Here is a 17,007-nt window from a genome sequence, read left to right on the forward strand (position 1 = left end):
GTGTGTCCCTGTGGGGAACATCGGTACTGTTTGTTAAGAAAAAGGATGGATCCATGAGGATGTGTATCGACTACCGACAACTAAATAAGTTGACTATTAAGAACAAGTATCCACTTCCGTGGATTGATGATTTGTTTGACCAGTTCTGAGGGGCATCTATGTTCTCCAAAATTGACCTGCATTCTGGGTATCATCAGTTGAGGGTTAAGGAGGCTGATGTGCATAAGACAACATTTAGGACTCGTTATGGTCACTACGAGTTCCTAGTGATGCCATTTGGACTAACTAATGCACCGATAGCTTTCATGGATCTGATGAACTGAGTGTTTCAGCCCTACTTGGATTGGTTTGTAGTGGTGTTCATTGATGACATATTGGTTTATTCAAGGACTGGGGATGATCATGATGAGCACCTTAGGATTGTTCTTCAAATTTTGAGGGAAAAGCAGCTCTATGCTAAGTTCAGCAAGTGCGAGTTCTGGTTATGTGAAGTAACATTTCTGGGTCATGTGGTCTCTGCTGAGGGGATTCGAGTCGATCCTTAAAAAATTGAGGCTATATTGGATTGGAAGTAGCCTAAGAATGTATCTGAGATTCGTAGCTTTTTGGGGCTGGTAGGTTATTACTGACGATTTGTGGAAGGATTTTCACTGATCGCAGCACCTTTGACTAAGCTGCTACGTAAAGGTGTACCATTTGACTGGACTAATGCATAGCAAGAGAGCTTTGAGAAGCTTAAGACTATACTGACTGAGGCTTCTATTTTGGTACAGCCTGAACCTGGAAAGGAGTTCACGGTTTATAGTGATGCATCACATGTCGGTTTGGGATGTGTGTTGATGCAGGATGGTAAGGTGGTTGCATATACGTCTTGTCAGCTTAAGACACACGAGGCAAACTATCTGACACATGATTTGGAGTTGGTCGCCGTAGTCTTTGTATTGAAAATCTAAAGACATTATCTGTATGGTGAGAAGTGTATTATCTACACTGATAATAAGAGCCTCAAGTATCTCCTCACTCAGAAGGAGTTAAATGTTAGGCAGCGTAGATAGGTTGAGCTGCTTAAGGATTATGATTGTACCATTGAGTACTATCCTAGCAAGGCCAATGTGGTGGTCAATGCATTGAGCCGTAGGGTTATGACCGATCTGAGAGCGATGTTCGCTCGACTTAGCCTATTCGATGATGGAAGTCTATTGGCAGAACTTCTGGTCAAACTGACATGGATTTAATAGATTCGAGGTAAACAGTTGGGGGATAAGTCTCTCAGGTTGTATTTTCGTCAGGTTGAGAATGGTGGCACTACTATAACGCCCTAAAATTTTGAGTCTTTAATTTTTTTGTTTGATATGACATAAATTGCTTGTTTGCTTTAATGGCTAAGTGATTTGGGTGTGTATGATAGTGTTTGAGAAGCCTGGGTTCAAGTCTTAGCTTCTGCAGATATTTTGGTTTTGCTTTTAAATAAATCTGGACACTGGCATGTAGGCCTTATAAATTATAGTGCTTGTTTTATGACACAAAAATAGCTTGTGCTCTAGGCAAGGTGGCGTGTTGTGTAACTGTGAGGTCTGAGGTTCAAGTCTTGGGTTGTGTAAGGGAGTATTTATTTTGCTGCTTGAACTGTGTAGGTAGTGGAGTTGGACTGAAACACAGCTAAGGGGAGTTTGAATGGAATTTGAATAGAGTTGTTGGGGGAGTTGAAGAGAAATCAGTGGAGTGATTCAAGGAGCGATAAGGGGAGAGATTTTAGGAGAAAAAATGGAAGTGGGGTGTTAAGGGGTGTGTATGCCGAATTTGGTTATTAGGCACTAGGATAATCGATTTTGAGGTTTTTGGGGGTTATTTTCTCTCTGTTTGCTTCGGTTTCGGTCAGTAATCTTTTCATTTTTTTCTTTTGGTGTCGAATTTTGCTAAGACTTGGTGTACCTCTCGGGTTTGTTTGATATCTTTTTCTGCTAATCCCTTTTATTCCTTTTTGTGTTGGCCAAATAGCTTTTTGGTTTCCCTCTGCCAAATTCTCTTTTTATTTTTCTTCCCCTCTTCTCTTTGCTACTTTTTTTTGCTTATCTACTTTTTCACACCTTGACCGAATAGTGTTGAAGTAGTTCGTGTTACATCTTTTGTCCGAATTGCTCTACTTCCTCTACCCCTTTTAATCAACTGTTTGTCGATTATTGCCTTTTCTCCCTTTTCATCTCTTCAATTTTGTTTTCGGCTTAACAACTCTTCTCTGACGGTTCAAACTTCTCGAGGAGTGAAGGAGTATCAAGTAATATCAAGTCATCAAAACCTTTCTCTCATCTCTCGTTCAAAGGGAGGTATGTAGGCTAGCATTCTAAGTGTAGGCCGAGTGCATTCTGTGTTTCTGTAAGTTTTTATGAGTGGATTTAAACCACATGTATAAACAATCTTGTTTAAATAATTTGTTTGCAATGCAGATCTCCGTCAAAGAGATTGTAGTCAACCTCCGTTAGTGGTATAAGTGGGCTCAGCCACTTTTGACAGTCGAGGCAGATATTAATTTAGTTTTGGTTAAGGGTGTAAAAGAGGGAGATTAACCGTATTGTTTAGCTACTAATGGAAAGCCTTGTATGAATGTAGGTTTTGGTGCTCATGGATCTTGGTGCGTTTTCACAACCAGGTGTGTAAACACCCCATTGCAATCGTGGAACGACAAAAAAAGTCGAAAAGCCGAAAATACGACGTTTGAGACCACACAGGTGAGCGATCGCTTGTGTGGTAAGCCCAACCTGCGAAACATGGACGATAGACTGCAGAGGCCTCTATGAGCATTTTCACAGGCTTAGGCCGTAATGGGCCACGTTAGGCTGAAATCGGCTATGTGGGCTCAATGGTTAATTTATGAATATTTATGTTGTTGGAATGGTTAATTTAATCAGCTTAGCTTGAGTTGGGTTGATTGCATTCCGTCCTCTTGATTTGTTAAATTTATGTTTATGCTCTTATAAGCCTCGGTAAAATGTTTGATTAAGTAAAACATGATTAAGTTATTCTTGCATTACAATTGTAAGATAACTAAAGAATTAATTATTTAAACGCATTGAAATTGTAATTAATGGATACAGTACTTAATCAGTGCATGTCTAATTCTTCTAAGGTAGATGAAGATTAGATTAACATTGTATTTGGTGATACATATGCCTTGCATAACTTGCAAGATTATTGTGATTAAACTGTTTCAAGGTAAGGATACTTTGTTACCTCACGAGTATTTTATATGCTTATTAGGTTGAATTAATCGTTTGAATCGACATAGTAATATGTGAGAGATTGTTTAATCTAATAAGTATGTATGTGCAATAACATGTTTATCTTTATAAATCTGTTTTATTGGTCGAATTGACATAGGAATATGTAAAAGAGATGAATGAATTTTGATTTGTAAATATGTTCATAAGTTAGCAAATTACCGAGTTGCCGTGATTTACTAGTAACAAGTATAAGCTTAAGTTTAATGATTCTAAGGTAAGGAAATATAATTAATCCAACACTATTATATCATCTTGATTAAAATCAGCTTTTGAAATCGTGCATTAGAACTTTATTTTATTTTATTTTGTTTTCTAGTTTTTAATCATTTCCCAAATCCAAATATTTTTCTTTCACCAAAGCGTTTAAACTTACTTTTATAAATAATTCTTTTACAATCCCTATGGGTACAATAACTCGACATTTACTTGTCACTCTATTATTTGTTGTGATTGTGTACACTTGCACATTTTCATCGTTCCACTCATCAGAAGGCATTAGACATAGAGACATTCGACCAGAAAATGTGATCTGTGTAAGATCTGGTGAAAGTCGTCCCTATTTTGTCCTTATTGGTTGGGGGCATGCTATTTTAGAAGATAGGCACCGCCATGCAATGAGCCTTCATTTTTCATCTACTTATACTTTACAGGAGGGAAAGTTGTGCTCAGCATCAGATGCTGAGAGCCTGGTTTACATGCTTTATTTTGCATGTGGAGGTGCTTTCCCTGATCTTGATTCTGTTGAAGGGGAACTACAGTGGAGAGAGACGTCATGGTCTAGGAGGTTGATTCAGCAGAAATTGGGTGATGTCTCTACTGTATTGAAAGCATTTACCGATTATGTTGACAGCTTGTGCGGAACGCCTTATCCTATGGATTATGATATATGGTTAAGAAGGTTTAAGAGGAGTATTAGTGAGGAGGATCACGGAAAGGAAATTGATGCATCTGTCTAGAATCATGTTTTAAAAGCCATTCTGGCCTGGATTAGCCAACTCTTGCAATCTTGCTGATTATTGCTTGCTAAGTATGACGATTTTATTGTTGAACTCATGCGATGCTTGGACATTTATCTTCTGGGATTGGACTATTCAAAATTTTGGCAATGGCTGCAGTTCTCCCTTGACCAGGAGTTATATATTCAGTTCCGTATGGAAGTTCTTAGTTTCTGAAAAATGAGGCCTTCTGATGAGCCGTTATCCAAAATATCTTGTGTGCTCATGTACCAGGGTTTGGAGGATTTATGTGGATTTTTTTTGGAGGGGGTTACGACATGCTGTAGAGGAAATGGAGTATTATTTCTTGGCTTTTTGTTTTTACTTATTTTTATTTCCCTTTGTAAAGATACAAGCAATGTGGAGCCATCTCTTTTGGCCTTGTCATAGGTCTAATGTTGAAGATGATGATTGGAAAGTATTAAGGGGCATCTGTAAATGAACCGTGAGGTAGTTGCTGCTTTGGCGGTTTCTGACTTCGATTGTCGTAATTATTTCTGTGTAACTCAATTTTTTACACTCCTTGGCCTATTCATCCATATTAATTACAAAATTTATGACTACTGGGATCTTGAGCGATGCAAATCACCTCTTTTTCCTTCATATTTCGCTACTCAAGATCACCATTCTTTTTGAATTTACATATATAATATAATTTATGAAGAGGAGGGAAAAACAAACCTTACTTAAAGAGAGCAGAAGATTTAGATTTTAGTCTGAGCTACCGACCAAAGAGAATTCCAAAAATACTGCTGCTTTATTAGGGTTAGTCCTAGTCCATGAGTTCTTTACTTCTATTTCATATTCAATAACTCTCAATTTGAAATTTGAGCTCAACCCTAACGTTCGCCTCAAATTGGAGAGCCTCTAGGTAAGCTTTAATCAATTTAATAGATTATAATAAAATATATATCATTTGTTATCACGGTTTGCCCAATTTATATATTTTGGTACTTAAAGGTATGTTTAATTCAAGTTTTATCGTCGATTTGATAAAAGATAATTGCTAATATTATCAAGTTTGAATTTTTCATCATTTTGCTAATAAAATAAATTTAGTGTTGTGAATTTATTTAATTTTACGTTTAATTTATCAAATGTCATTTGATGGATATGATTTAATTTGAGTCTTAGAATTGATTTGTTGAAAATTAATTGTTAATAATATTAATTAATTATAAATTTTCATCAAATCATTTCTAAAATTTGAATTAAGCACTAAAAATTAACATCCTTACTTTTAAGTACTTTATCAAATATTAAATTATGTATTAAACCTATTTTTTTAACATTTAACAAAATATACAATATATCTAAAGACTCATGTAAAATATTTGTTAAAGCTTTGATATATATATATATATATATATATATATATATATATATATGTTAAAGCTAATAATGAAGTATTTTTGGAAATAACGAACTTCCTTAAAATAAGCGTAATATATTTTATTATAATAAAAAAATTTAAACAAGATACCTTAACTTTTAACAAAATATCTTACAGTAAGATATTTTGTAAAGTTAATAACAATTTTTATGAAATAACAACATATGCTACATTTAAACTAGACCGGTAGTAATTCGATTATTAATAAATTTTATTCCGTCATGATCATAAAATTGTTATCAATTGTTTGACTTTTTCTTTTTAGTCATCAAATTATTCAAAATTTTCTTTTTGGTCATCCGCTATTAAATTATTAATGGAAAGATAATTTAGTAGTTTTAAAACTTGCATAATAACTTTAATCATCAATATTTATACATTGTGTTAATTTAGTCTTGATTCAAAAAATTAACCTCAACATTTACATATCGTGTAATTTGGTGTGTTTTTTTTGCAATTTTATTTTACATTTTACATTGAGGGTTAATCGTAAAAGAATGAGAAAAGATGAAAACTATTATCTTGAATCTTTGAGTGTTTCCATTTTGGTATATTTTCGATCAATTTTAGTTGATATATTTTTTAACTTTTTGGTGGAATAGTCACAAAGAAAAGCAAAATTGAAAAAAAAGATCAAATTACAAAATGTGTAAATGTTGAAAATTAAATTTTAAGAATCAAAACTAAATTTACATAATTTATAAATGTTAGGGTTAAAATTACTATTATGTCAATTTTAAAACTACCATGTCACATTTCCATTAGTCATTTAACGGCTAGTGACCAAAAAAGAAAAAAGAAATTGAATAGTTGAGAAACTATTTTATTATTTTTCATAATTGGGTGACAAAAAAGACTTATGAACAATTAGGTGACTACAAATGTAATTTATCCTATTTTATAAAGTTAATAATAAAATACCTTACAAAATAACAAAATATCTTACAACTCATCTAAGATATTTGGTAAAAGCTAATAACAAAATACCATGAACTTACAAAATTCTTAGAACATACCTAAGGCATTTTGTTACCGAATTCTGTTTTTATAACAAATATCTTACATTTGTTCTAAGAACTTTTGTTAATTCTAAGGTATTTTGTTATTATCTTTACAAAATATCTTACCTAATAACAAAACATTTGGTAAAGCTAACAACAAAATATCTTTGTAAATACCAATTTTATTTATCAAAATTTTGTTTTAAAAAAACAAAATTCCTTACCTTTTAACAAAATATTTTACAACCTATGTGAGATATTTGTAACTAATAATAAAATACCTTATAAGATAACAAAATTTCTTAGAACAAACATAAGATATTTTGTTATAACCGAATTTTGTTTTCATAACAAAATACTTTCCTCATTACCAAATATTTTATAAGAATGTGTAAGATTTTTGCTAATCTAATTACAAAATATTTTACTCAATTACAAAATTTCTTACCACCAACTTAATATATTATATTATACCAAATTTTAGTGGTTTTTAAACCAAATATCTTTCCTCTTTCAAATATTTTATAATCTTACTCAACTATAAATTTTATTACCACCAATGTATTATACAATGGTATATCTAGGGGTTGGCAGGGCTCGCCTAAAATAGAAAATTGTCCATTTAGGTCATTTAGAAATTTTAAAATTTTAAATTAATAAAAGTAAAACTATAGTTTGGTTGTCCTTAAAATGATAAAAATGATTTAATCCTTTAAAAATTATAAAGATATAAACTATTAAAATTTAAAATTTAATTTAGGCCTTCTAAAATATTTTTGACTTCATACAGTATTATATTATGTTATACTCAAATTTAGTGGTTTGTTAATAAAATATTTTACCTCATGGATGTAAGATATTTTGTTAAGTTAATAACAAAATATAGACACCGATGTTGTCCGAGACACTTAAGAAAAAGTTCTATTTCTTAATCAAAATCAATTGCTAGCAAAAAAATATATAAAAATCAGTTTGGTGTTAATAATTTTAACTTCTAAATTGTTGTTTTCGATCTAATAACTTGATATGATATCACAAATTTAAATTTTAGGATTTCTTTAAAGTTTAACTTGTATTGAAGTAATACAAGGAAATAATTTTTCCCTAGTGTGATTAACTTTTTGTTCTTTAGATAAAGGAAAACCATGGATCCTTTATTTTCCTTGAAAATGTTAATATTTAAATTACCCCAAATCGAAAGGAAAGTAAACAAATTTTAGATATGTAAAATACCATTTTACCCTCTTTACTTTTTACATAATTATATTATAAAAAAGTTATACTTATAAATAATCAATAATTAATTATTTTTAATTTTCACCTACTAACCAAACAAAAACAATTTATTTTATTTTATTTTTCTTTCCGTTATTAATTTTAACAATTCAAATAAAATAATACTTACTTACCTTTTTATTCTTTTACAATTATTAGTCCAAAGGTAATTATGAATTAATGTTGAGTTGTTTTAATAATGGAGGATTTTGATTTGTTAAGTAAACAACTCATAATATTCATCCCACCCAACAAATTATTTAATGCATTAAACCAAAAATCCATTAGGGATTTAGTTAAACAGAAAGGGCAATAGCGATCATAATAAAGATCATAAACAAACTAATAATGGGGTTCTAGGTACATGTCTTTTCAAACTCAAAACTAGTCTTTATGAAAAAAGAATTATGGTAAAGAACCTTTGCGCTACCTTGAACCTGCGTATGAAACGGACAAACCCAAATTGCTCTGTAGTTATTCAATACATTCTATAAATTATCAAGCGTATTTATATAAATAACATTGACAATTACAATCAAACCTTTTTAAACCATCAATAGTTAATGATAGCATTTTGATTTGATGATCTTGAGTTTGACCAACTAACTTATGAAAGAAAAATGTTTTATCACCTGAGTGTACAATCAAACTATCATAAGCAATCTATCAACGCACTACATCAAAACAGGCTTTTAGCGGCACTTTTAGCGGCGTTTGGACAAAAAACGCCGGTAAAAATTGAGCATTAGCGGCGCTTTACGGAAATCACCGCTAAAGATTGTGCATTAAAACGCCGCTAAAAAAAGCATTAGTGGCATTTTTTGGGAAAACGCCGCAAAAAACCAAACCCAACGGCGTCGTTTGGTGACCTATCGGAGGCTTTAGTGGCGTTTTTAGAGTAGCGCCGCTAATGCTCGGGGTTTTAGCGGCGTTTATGATTAAGCGCCGCTAATGCTCAGGGTTTTAGCGGCGTTTATGATTAAGCGCCGCTAATGCTTGAGGTTTTAGCGGCGTTTTTGAAAAGGCGCCACTAATGCTCGGGTTTTTAGCGGCGTTTTTTTGAAAGCACCACAAAAAACATTTTATCTTAATTGGTTTATTATTGATATTAATTAAATAAAATTCAACTTATTTCTAATTGAATATTTAAAATATTTAGAAAAAAATAACACGTAGAAATAATTCGAAATAAAACACATGGAAAAATTAAAATACTATTATTTAAAATAATTTTAAAGTTTTTTGGGTACATGATTACTGATTGTTTTTTAATTTATATATTAAAAATTTCTTATATAATCGTAAAAGAGATAGTATTAATTTAAATTTAAAATATTGAATTAATTAATTATCACTATAGTTAATTTAGGGTTTTAGGTTTAGGGTATATATATGATTATTAATTTAAGATTTTAGGTCGGTTTAGGGGTTACTATTTTAAGGTTATTATAATTGATCAGGAGTATATATATATGGATTTAGGGATTATGGTTTAAGGGCTAAGATTTAATGTTTATGGGTTAGGGCCGGGGTTAGAAGTTAGGGGTTAGGAGTTATGGATTTAGGGGTCGGGTTACGGTATTGGGTTTAGATTAATTAGTTTCTTTAATTTATATTTTAAATATGTTCTTATATAATTGTAAAAGAGATAATAATAAATTTGTTTAGGGTTTTTGGTTTGGGTATATGATTTGGTTTGTGTATATAATTGTAAAGAGATAATAAATTTGTAAAAGATGGTAAGCTTCTTCATAATGCACTTTCACTCCTACTTTCATTTCTTCAACCAAGTTATCTTGGTTCCCAACAATATATATCAACTATTTTTCCTCTATTTTTCAACATAAATAAAATTTATTAACCAACAAAATCTGAAAAATTAATAAAACACCACATTAAAACCATAAAACAATAATTCTTAAAGAAATAGAAAAAATCAATAAATAGAATAAAAACAAAGCTTGGTGGACACTTACATATGTTAATGGAAAAAAATATTTTAGTTAAAGATGAAAAATCGATTACGGATTCGGATGATCTAAGACATTTTTTTAGGTTGCAATAATACTTAGATTTAGATTTTAAAATTGCTATATGCTATGAATTGAAGTGGATGTGGGTAGATACCTTGAATATCCATTATTTAAATCTGCATTGCTAATTCGGATAACAAATGTAATTTCGGATATATGAATCTAGTAGTTACTAAATTCTTACAATTACGATTATATATATTAAAATAATTTTACCATATTCAAATTGGGTTTTGTGGATATGAATATCCACAAAAAATTAAAATTTTAAAATTAGTTTTTTTAGGATTCAAATATTCAATGGATAATATTATTTAATTTAAATTGAATTTGAATAGTAATACTCAAATAATTCATGAATAACATTTCAATACTTAAATAAATTTGTGAATTTGAATTGAAATCATTCAAAAATATGCATATACCTAACTCGTTATCATTCCTATTTTTATCACTTCAATAAAAAACATCCCATATACTTGTTAGTCCTCTTGTTTTCATTTATCTATTTGAGAAAGAATATAATAAATTATTTAATTAGAGAAATTTATGCATTTATCAATAAAATAAAATATTATAAATTTCAAACTTTATATAAAAAATAAATTTTATAAAGGTAATCTTGTTTATTGCTACTTTATACCAAATTTTTAACTATTAATTATTGTTTAATCGATTTTAACTATTTTATGATTATTAATGATTTAGGGATTTTTTGGATGGTATTTCAAGGATTAGGGGTATGGATTTGGGGGTTGGGATTTAACGTTTAGGGGTTAGGGGTTAGGGGTTAGGGGTTAAGAGTTAGAGATTTAGGGTTTAGGGATTTTGGGGTTGAATCAAGGTTTGGGGTTTAGATTAATTAGTTTTTTTAAAATATATTTTAAAAATTTAATCTAAACCATTTGATATATTAAATATTAGTTTAAATAGAATTAATAAATAAATTTAAAAAGTATTGATATATATATGGATGGATATATATTTAGGTACGTATAATTATTTATTTTGAATATATAGGACCAAATTATAAGATATGAAATAAAAATACAAACAAAAAAAGACAAAAAAACCTAAAATTTATAATTTTATATAATTCTTATAAATATTAGTTAAAAAGTTTAGAATTATTTATTTAAAACGTCACCATTTGGCTTAAGTAAATTAATTTTTAGTGGCGTCTATGCATTAAAGCTTAATAAAACGACACTGTTTCTGATTAGAACTTTATTTTTAGTGGCGTTTTTATAAAAAATGTTGCAAAAGATAAGTAATAGCTGCGTTTTTATAAAAAACGCCACAAAAAATCATTTTATTTTAAAAAAATCGCGCCTTTTTATCCCAATTTTCCTCCGCTGAAACCCCTAATTTTTCCCCCTCTTCTTCGCAGTCTATGAGCATTTCGCTTCTTCACCTTTTTCAAACTCATTTCTTTATCCTCTTCTTTCTTTTTCTCGGATCTTCTTTCTCCCTCTCTCCAAAGTTCTTCGATTCTTTCCGTCTCCTTTTCTCTCCCTCTCTGGTAATTTCATCTTTCCGAACAGGGCCGGTCTAGCCAATCTCTACCAGGGCGGTTTAATGTTAACCTTCTAGGGTCAAAAGATCCAAGGCTCTCAGAGCATCATTGCTAAACTCACCAGCCTTCCTTTCTAGCGGTGTCAGCACAGCATCACCACCATCGATTGTCAACCCTCCGGTGCTGGCGGCATGTTGGTTTTCGTCAGTGGTACCCTCCAACTCGTCAGTGGTTTCGATTCGTAGGTAAGCTCTCTTTAACCATGACTTAATTAATCATATGATGACCTTGAAACTTCGAGATTGCTCTCTCACAATCTAAGTTAGCTGCATACGATTAGCAACTTTGTGGAAATGAGGATTTTGTTTTTGTTTTTCTTCCTTTAATTGCTGATTATTTCTGGGTTTCCAGAATAGATTTAAAATTAGCTCAAGTTGTATATTGCAAGATTTAGTCGAAGTTTAGTGTTGGAAACTGCAATTATTGACTTAATTCGCTGATTCGATTAGAAAAAGCAATTTAAGTATTTGAATTTTACTTCTCAAAAGAAAAAAATAGTGATTTTAATGTTAATGGAGTGTTTTACATAGTAAATAGTTAATAAAGATAAGCATAAATTCTGTGTTTTATTTATTTACAGTTTGGTGAGGTTTAGCTGTGATTTGGGGAATGGGTTTTGTCATTGAAATTGAATCATTTTTGTTTACTATCTGTTGGAGAAGAAATTAATTGAATCATTATGCCTTATGTTCGGTCTCACTGTGGATAATGGCATGTGCATATAATATAAGACTAACATGCTTGTATAGAATATGACTAACATGCTAAAACTTAATGATCATGCATTCTGTTATTCAAAGAAAAATTGTCCCATGAACACCTTTGATCTTTATTTTCTTTGTTACAATTCTCTTAGTATTATCAACTCTCTGATGTAGGAGCCAATTATTAACACATATGCCAACTTTAGAGATGATGTTCTTCCCTGTATTAAAAGACTTGGGTACAATGCTGTTCAGATCATGGCTAGTCAAGAGCACTCATATTATGCTAGCTTCGGGTATTACCTCCATCGTAATATTGGCTCATATCTATTTGTTGCTGTGTATGTTTGTAAGTTTGTAAACTTGTACTAACTGCTATGTGGCAGATATAAGTAGACACAATTTTCTACTTATAACAAGTTGCATTTAATATTTTGCAGGTACTATGTGACAAACTTCTTTGCACATAGTAGCCGCTTTGGAACCCCTGATAACGATAAGTCACTGATAGATAAGGCTCATGAGTTGGGTATACTTGTTCTTATGGATATTGTGCACAGGTAATAGTTATGTCTGTAGGAGAATTTAATTTCTAGAAACATGCCCTTCAGCTATATTTGATGTTATACTTATTGTGCAAACATTTTCCCTGATTGTTTTGTAAATAAAATGAAAACTTAAACTATTCTGTGTTTGTTGTTAGATTTTTTGTGCAAACAAAATGTCCTGGATTGTTTGTACAGGAAATGAGAACTTGAACTCTTATTCTTTTCTTGCTTTGGCTTTATGCTCATTTTTCCAGTAGACTTGATGCAAATATGGCCATGAGAATTTAGGCTCTTATTGGTTGTCACTTTTACTCCTTCGTTTCTCTAGTTGATTTTTGCTTCCTAAAAGATTGCTAAAAAATAAATACAAAAGAGAGAAGCAAAGTCGTAATTGATTGAGAATATATAAATGACTAGAATACTATAAAATTTCTAGTATGATTGTTCATGACCAGCTTGTTGTAAAAGCATTTGTTTGCTATATCCCCATTCATTTTTATTCTATAGTTAAGTTAAGTTGCTAATTTTATTTTGTTATCTACCTATGTATCTGAATGATGTTTTATGATTACAACCATGCTTCCAATAATGTGTTAGATGGGCTGAACATGTTTGATGGAACTGATGGTCATTACTTCCACTCGGTGTGGGATTCTCGCCTTTTTAATTATGGAAGCTGAGAAGTTTGTACTTCTACCTAAACATTTCTTAATGAATAGCTTGTTTAAAGATTTTGGCTTCCTCCCTTCCAGTTGTAAATATTATTTCTTAATTGTTGCTTTAGGTACTGAGGTATCTTTTTTCAAATGCAAGATGGTGGCTGGAGGAGTATAAGTTTGATGGGTACAGATTTGATGGTGTGACTTCAATAATGTACATCCATCATGGGTTGTAGGTATTATATATGACTGAATTTGGAGATTCTCCAATTTCATGATGTAATATAATAAGTTATTCATATGCTCAGATGTTAATTGCCCAGTTTTGACATTATTTTGAAGCTGATGTTACATTTGGTTCTTGCAAGTAGTGAAGCATCATTCTTTATGTTTGTTTCTTAACAATTTTTGCTCGAGGACTAAATGGTCTCCATGTAATTACGATTAAGAAGAAAAATCAAGGTAAAAGCTTGTGGTTTTTTGTCTTTCCGTTCCTTCTCTATCCACTGTATGGGTTTCAGAAAAAGAGCTTTGCTTACTCTTGCTATTAAAGTCAAGTTAGTTTCCTATTTGATCTTCTAATTTTCCTTCTTTGATTCGTGTTTTTTTTTTGTGTTAAAGTGTTTGCAATTTTGTTTGTTTTTGGAGAAATCTAGGATTATTGTTGTATTTTCTAAAACTGATCTGTTATTGATGGAAGTTAACCCTTACAGTTGTTAGTGATAAACACATAAATTTGAATGTTGATAAATTATTGAATTATTAATTTATATTAAATTATTGCATATAATCATTGAATTGTTTATTTTACTAATTAATTATACATAAATAATTAGATAGTTGATTTTGAGCAATATTATTTGATTGGCTCATTTTTGGTATGGCAATTTAAAGAGATTAATAATTGTACTTTTTTTAAAAGTTTTTCCCCTGACCAACTATAAAATTAAAGTTAATCAATTGAAATAGATGTAGATCATAAGGTATTTAAGCTGCTACAATGAGTAGTATGTTTAGTTTACTAGAGTTTCTTTGGACTTTGGTTTGATTCAATTATCAAATATTTAGCTCAGCATTTGATTGGTCAGGACTCGGGTCTTTAAAGTTCCTCAATCATTTTCTTCCTTTTTTTCAGAATCAGATTTGCTTTTTTGCTTGAATCTTGACTTTATAATCAATTTGGTGGGTCGGGTTGATTGAAGCTTTAAGGTTGTATGGTCCTGGCTGGCGCTAAATAGAAGGTAAATGCACAATGAGTTGAAGTTATTTACTTATCTTTGCCATGTTCACTATGGTTTGAATAGTTTAAGTTACTCTTATTTTCATGCAGAGCATGTAGGCACCAAATCTGCAGTTCAAATTCGAAGCCATGCTCAAAATTTTTTCTCTAAGGCTCATTGCTTTGAGTTCATTACAAGATATCCTTGATTTAGTAAATGTATTATATTTTTTATTACCAAGATTTACTTGATTAAGAAAATGCATTGTATGTTTTATTACCTTGCATATGTATTATTTATTTTAGTTTTGATTCTAAATTTTTATTTTTACTTAAGATTTCTAACTTTTGAATTTTAATTGTGTTATTAATTTATTATTTTAAATTCTAAATTTAAATTCATTAATTTTTATATTTAGTTTTAAAGTTAAAGTTTTCGTAGAAATTTTAATTTAAATAATATTTTTTATTAATCCTTAAAACATAATATAATATTTATCATAAAAATAAATATTATTTAAATTTTTTTAAAGATATGTTTTTATCGGTGTTTGTGTGAAAAGCGCCTTTAAAGGTCTGTTCTATAGTGGCGTTTGTACGAAAAAGCGTCGCTAAAGATTTGTTATATAGCGACGTTGGTGGGAAAAGTGTCGCTAAAAGAGATGATCTATAGCGGCATTTGTGGGAAAAGCGCCGTTAAAAGTCATGACCTATAGTAGCGTTTGTGGGAAAACCGCTGCTAAAAATCATGATCTATGGTGGCATTTGTGGGATAAGCGCCACTAAAAGTCATGACTTTTAGTGGCATTTATTTCTAAAAATGTCGCAAACATTAGCGACGTTGTCAACAGTGGCATTTTTTGCGGCGCTTGTGGAAGTGCCGCAAATACTTTTAGCGGCACCGCAAATACTTTTAGCGGCGCCGCTAAAAGTCTGTTTTGGTGTAATGACGATAGTGTAAGTGTTACATGCCAAAGTACAAAGCCCGTGACCATGACACAAGATATGTCCCATGGATGTCTATAAATTAGATGAGAAATATTTAGCCCACGAGATGCTATGGAAACAAATGCTAAAATTTGATATAGAACAAATAAGTTTTACTTATTCATGTATGAGATGCTATGGGTGTCTAAAACATGCCAAATTTGAAGTATGTTAAAATTTGATAACGAAAACAACTTTAATTGATGAGATCAATTAAATGATTAAATGGACTAAAGTAGACCATAATTTGTGAGATGCATCCTTAATAAAGTTCCCTCAACAAAATATTAAGTCGATGTTGTCTTGCAATCATTACCCTCGTTAAGGCCTTGATCGATACTATGTAGGTTTTTGCTAAAGCAAAGTATTAGTATCTATCTTGGTTAAACGTGAAGAATAAACAAGTGATAGTTGCTGGTTAAAACATTGGTTAGTGACTTAACTAGGTTACTCTAATATGATTAGAAACCTAAAGGTAAGTAATTTGGATAAATCATAAGATGATTAGAATAAGAGTTGTTCACCATATATTTAGGAGTTACATGTGATGTAATTAGCGACTGTTGCTTACCTAAATAACCATAATCTTGAGAGTAAAGCCAAAGCTGACTTAAGAGGAGGTGAAATATAGATCATTGCCCACTAGAAAAACTATCGAGAAAGTCTTTCTGAAATTAAAAAATGATGATTATTAATTTTGAATAAAATAGTGGGAGCATCATTTAGTAAAGTCCTTTTAATGATTAATATAAACTTGGTAAATTTACTCACTCACATATTTCATTGTTGTAGATATATTATGGGTGCAAACACAAATTCACTTTCATAGCTATAGGTCCTTGAGAAGGACAAATTCAATGGTTTGAATTTCCTTGATTGGTTCTGTAACTTGAGGATTGTCTTCAAACAAGAACGAAAATTATATGTCATTGAACAACCCCTTTCTAATAAACCATCTAGTAATGCCTCAAGGGCTGATAGAGATGTTTACAAGAAGCATTTTGATGACATGGTAGACGTTGGATGTCTTATGCTTGGCATTATGAATCCTGAGCTTTAGAAGTAACACGAGGAAATGGTTGCTTATGATATTATTGAAAACCTGAAAGAACTTTTTCAGGGGCAAGCACAACAAGAGAGGCTCGATACCTCTGAGGCCATTTTTCAATGTAGGCTGGTAGAAGGAAGCCCAGTAGGACCTTATGTTCTTAAGATGATAGGCTATATAGAAAGCCTGTCTAAAATTGGATTTCCACTGAGCCAAGAGTTGGCCACTGATGTTATTCTGCAATCATTGCCTGATAGCTATAGCTAGTTTGTCCTCAATTTCAATATGAAT

The 17,007-nt window shown here is 31.1% G+C and overlaps 1 long non-coding RNA gene across 4 annotated transcripts; it reads left to right on the plus strand.

The window, feature by feature from the left end:
• The first annotated feature begins 11,325 nt into the window (after window positions 1-11,325).
• On the plus strand, window positions 11,326-15,012 carry LOC105785210 (uncharacterized). Of its 4 annotated transcripts, none has more exons than XR_008195835.1 (7): window positions 11,329-11,736; window positions 12,430-12,551; window positions 12,696-12,815; window positions 13,401-13,486; window positions 13,588-13,924; window positions 14,598-14,703; window positions 14,793-15,012. It is a non-coding gene; the product is annotated as an uncharacterized LOC105785210 (long non-coding RNA). The 4 variants fall into 4 exon arrangements; XR_008195837.1 differs by having other exon boundaries at window positions 11,330-11,736; window positions 13,588-13,698; XR_008195836.1 differs by having other exon boundaries at window positions 11,326-11,736; window positions 12,430-12,604; window positions 13,588-14,703.
• The last annotated feature ends 1,995 nt before the right edge of the window (window positions 15,013-17,007 follow it).

The sequence above is a fragment of the Gossypium raimondii genome, chromosome 5 (genome assembly GCF_025698545.1).
Source record: "Gossypium raimondii isolate GPD5lz chromosome 5, ASM2569854v1, whole genome shotgun sequence".
NCBI lineage: Eukaryota > Viridiplantae > Streptophyta > Magnoliopsida > Malvales > Malvaceae > Gossypium > Gossypium raimondii.